Genomic DNA, 4,626 nt, shown 5'->3' on the forward strand with positions numbered 1-4,626 from the left:
GCAACCACCACCCAGCACCCCTGCAGCCACCACCCAGCACCCCTGCAGCCACCACCCAGCACCCCTGCAGCCAGGAGCCATCCATCCTTCCCCACCCCCTGCTTTCTGCCCCTTGGTAGAAGACAGTGGTCTTCCTCTCAGGCCCCAAGACCATATCAGTTCCTACCCACACTGAGCCTCGTTCCCCCACTGGTGTCCCCATGCCATGCACTGTCTGCCTTGTCACTGTGGCTTGCAACCAAGGCACCTCCCAGAGATAACATGCTCCCAGCACACTCGTGCCCAGTGCCCAGCGCTGAGGGACCATCACAACACAAAGGGACCCTGCTGGGAGCAAACTCCCCTTAGCCACCTTTCCCTGAAATCCCATCCTGTCGTAGACACTCAGGTACTCATCTGCAGCTCTCCACCTAGAGGTGCGCGGTCACTCACACATGTGAGCAAAAGAGATCTGAATGGACATGAACCTCAGAATAAAAACCCAGATGCATCCACACTCATGCTGGGATACGTGGTGAAAGTCTTACCGGACCGCAATACCCAGAACTCACACTATTCTTTACTAAGAAACATTTCCTTCTCTTGTCCCGCCTGGTTAATATTTACTATACCTTCATTGTTTTCATCAGAATTTTGTTGCCTCTTCAGAGTCTCCCAAACTCATGGGGGATGGAAAGGCCCAGAATTTGTGCTAGGATTCTGAAAGAGCATGTGATTAAAAGCTCAATTTCATTTCTTTTTATGGCTGAGTAATATTCCATTGTATATATGTGCCATGCACACATATATATGGAATCTAAAAAAAAAGGTTCTGATGAACCTAGGGGCAGGACAGGAATAAAGATGCAGACCTACTAGAGAATGGACTTGAGGACACAGGGAGGGGGAAGGGTAAGCTGGGACGAAGTGAGAGAGAGGCATGGACATATATACACTACCAAACGTAAGGTAGATAGCTAGTGGGAAGCAGCCGCATGGCACAGGGAGATCAGCTCGGTGCTTTGTGACCGCCTGGAGGGGTGGGATAGGGAGGGTGGGAGGGAGGGAGACGCAAGAGGGAGGAGATATGGGAACATATGTATATGTATAGCTGATTCACTCTGTTATAAAGCAGAAACTAACACACCCTTGTAAAGCAATTATACCCCAATAAAGATGTAAAAAAAACATTAGAAATCCGTGTATAATCCAAACCACTTGGACATACGGAAAGAATAACTTTCAACAATGTGCTGAAAGAATTTTAAATTCTCATTTATTTTTCACAGAAAAAGAGTGCGCTTTGCCTGCCAAACTTCTAGTGCATGTGAATTGAATCCCCTTCGTCACTCTGAGATCAGGGTGGGTTGTTTTTTGCCATTTCAGACTGTGCAGGGCTCAATCTTTCCTTTAGCCGTAAGTGTGAATTGTGACCCAGGTCCTCTACACCACATGTGTGCAACCACCGGCTTGATCTTCCTATCACCGCCTCCTTACCGAAAACTCTTCAGCTCACCCTGCACCAGCGCGAGCCCTGCCCTCCTGTTCAGGACACAGGCCACAGGCCAGAGTGGCCCGTTCTTGGCTCACCCTGGACTCCTTTGGGGTTTGCGCATTGGTTGGGTTTGCCTACCATCCTGGCCGTCTTGGTCGGTCTTACAGGCACACGTGGCATCAGTCGGAGAGCAGACTCAGAGAACTTCCTGCTGCCCTGGTGCTGGCGTGGACACAACTGGGCATTTGGCCTTTCTGGTTACATCTCTGTCCTGCCCCTGGACCAGACCTGCATCCTCCTGTGGCCATTAGATGGATCCCCACAAAAGGTTCCTGGCTGGCTTCCTTCTCAGAATTGGGGGTTTAGTGTTGTAGAATACCTCGGCAATGCAGGTAAGATTACCAGCACTAATGAAAGAGCCGACGCTCGGCACGGCTGAGGACCGAGAGCCACTGAACCTTGGAACGACTCACATCTTACAGATGAGACTTAGAGAGATGAGGCCCATCCCCCAGTCTGCTCAGCGTGAGGGGAGCTGGCACGCAGACGCGGGGTGCATGGCCCCAAGGCTGGCACCTAAACGCCCCTGCCACTTGTTGTCCTGCAGACCGCCTGTGACACTCACCTAACGGGCGTGTGATGACCGCCAAGACTCCCCAAAGGTGTTCTGAGATGTTTAGGTTTAAGCGTTCTTTCCTTATTCACCTGTTTCTTTCCATGAAGAAAGCAAGAAATCATTTTCTACCTAATGTCAAAATAAAACTCATGGACTGAGGTCTTCTTCAGAGAAGCGTTGGCTCAAGTTTGCTCCTTTAGCCCCAACACAAAATTTACCAGGAAAGGGTCAGGGAAGACCTTGCTTTCCCATCGGGGCTTGCTGTCTACTCGGCAGGGACAGGAAAGCAGGTGAGGGTGAAGCGGCTGGCCTGAGGTTCACGGCCACAGCAGCCCTGTGGGTGCAAGGGCAAGGAGCCGGAGTCCAGCCCAACTTGGTCTCCATCACTCACCAAACAGGGCCTGGGACAAGCCACGGAAGCCACGGGGCCAGTATCCTGACCTGCAACAGCCACTCCTCGCTTGCTGTGTGTTAATTCGGTCTAACTGTGTGACCCATGGGGACCCGGAGGAACCCTCAGAGCTCCTCCTGCGAAGCACACCCTCCCACCACCTGTGCCATTGCTTAGGACCAAAGGGCAGGATTTTAGGTTTGCTCCTGAAGTTTACAAAACCATCTTTCCCAGTACCCAGCCGGCTCCTCCAGGCCTTAGAGGACCCACTGTCACCTGCCCACCCTACAGCCATTGTGTGATCATGACCAGCTTCCATCCTGTCACTGGGGGGCGTCACAGGCAGGACTGGGGTCCCCCCGACGGGCCTCCGTGCAGGCTTACCACACCCCCCGCCATCGTCGTCTGAGCGAGGCCACGCTGCCCTCTGTTAAACTGCCAAGGTCACGGCCGCATATGTGGTCATCACGTTCTTGCTGGTACCCTGCCCCCTGCTTCCCACTGATGCAACAGTGCACTGGAGCATCATGGGCTTAATGTTCCCAAAGAATTGCCCAAGTGGCTACCGCTTTGGACAACTTTTGATTTATGTTATCTATGCAAGGCAAGTGGCAAGGCCCTCACACACTCTGGGGGTCCATACAGTCCTGGTGGTGCAAGGAGGCTGAGGCTGGACACTTGGGCTGGGCAGCGGGTGGAGAACAGGAGGGGACCGTCCCTTCTGCCAGCCAGTGAGCCTGGTAGAGGGAATTGGTGGAAACCAGGGTCTCCTCAGGGGCTTCCTTCGTGGGTCTATCCCCAGATGACTCCCTCTCTGTAAAGGTTTCCTAATTGTGCCTGAGGAAACCCTGTGTCCTCACCAAATGCCCTGTGCAGTGTGAGGAGTTGCCTGTCTTCTATGCCCTACCATGCATCGTGGGAAGCCTGCAGCACCCCCTTCCAGCTGGCATCACAGAGATGATTTTTACAAGAAAAATTAAACTACCAGTCTGCGTTCCAATTTGCAAGAATGTTCTTTTTCCTACGCTGCCAGGAAAGGATGCGTTTCCAAGTGAGCTCGGCAGTAATTAACATAGGATGACACCTCTCACCAAGGACTCCTCACCGTGTTGTGAAGAGCTGCACAGAGTTTCCAGCTGGGAGCAGGTGACAGCCTTGCCTCCACCAGGAAGGCCCCCATGCCTGCCTCAGTACCCTGGATGCCAGCTCTCCAAAGAGCCCCTGACTGCTCGCTACCTAAAGAGGCCCTTTTTAACAGCGAAAGCCTGCCCTGGGCTTTCGGGATTATCAGAGTACAAACAATAGGGAACAGAGAAGGGAGTACCGAGACTTTATTCAGCTGGAAACTTCTCAGGCGGGCTTGGCTGTGGGCACACGGGGAGTCCTTGGCAGGCAGGTCAAAGAGGAAGCAAAGAGGCAAGCAACAATGCTGGCCTGAATTCCTGCCACACCAAAGGCTCCACCAGGTAGTTATGCCCAAGGCATCCCGGTTCAATCCCCTGCAGGACAGGCTTACTACCTGCACTGAAAATATCTTGGTGCGAGCGGCTTCTTTGCCCCTTGGTTCTCTACGAGATAAGCAGCGGTAGATACCGTCCCCATTTCACAGATGCGGAAACACGGAGAAAGTAAATACTGCCCACAGCTGCCCTCCAGATTAGAGGCAAAGCTGGAGGCGACCCCTGCCCACCCAGTTCCAAAGCCTGTATTTTCTTTGCGAGGACGCTCTTCAGATGTCACACTGTTGCCCACGAGACTGAGCTTTTTCTTCCAGAAAAGGACTGTTTGCCCTCAGAACTGATTTCCTAACTGGGGAAAATCATTTGCTGCCGTAGAGATGCTATATAGTCACACCAAGGAATCCATTCATTATGGGGATGAGAATTTCACAGACTATCTCTTTAGTAGATAGTTCTGGAAAATTAGACGAGAGCCTTTGAAGAGGTTCTTCTTCCATCTCTTTACCTCTGTCTGCACTCACCAGGCAGAACTTGGGAAAAGGCAGAGAAGCTGCAGAAACAGCTCAGAGAATGTAGTAGGACGTGTGTTTCTTGTTAGCACAGACATCATGGCAAGGACCACATTTTGCACTTAGACAAGAGATCATACGAGTTCCTTTTTTGCATATGTTGTTTCAAAAATTAT

Source organism: Aethalodelphis obliquidens, unplaced genomic scaffold (genome assembly GCF_003676395.1).
Source record: "Aethalodelphis obliquidens isolate GAN/ISIS:26980383/991018 unplaced genomic scaffold, ASM367639v1 scaffold27, whole genome shotgun sequence".
Taxonomy (NCBI): Eukaryota; Metazoa; Chordata; class Mammalia; order Artiodactyla; family Delphinidae; genus Aethalodelphis; species Aethalodelphis obliquidens.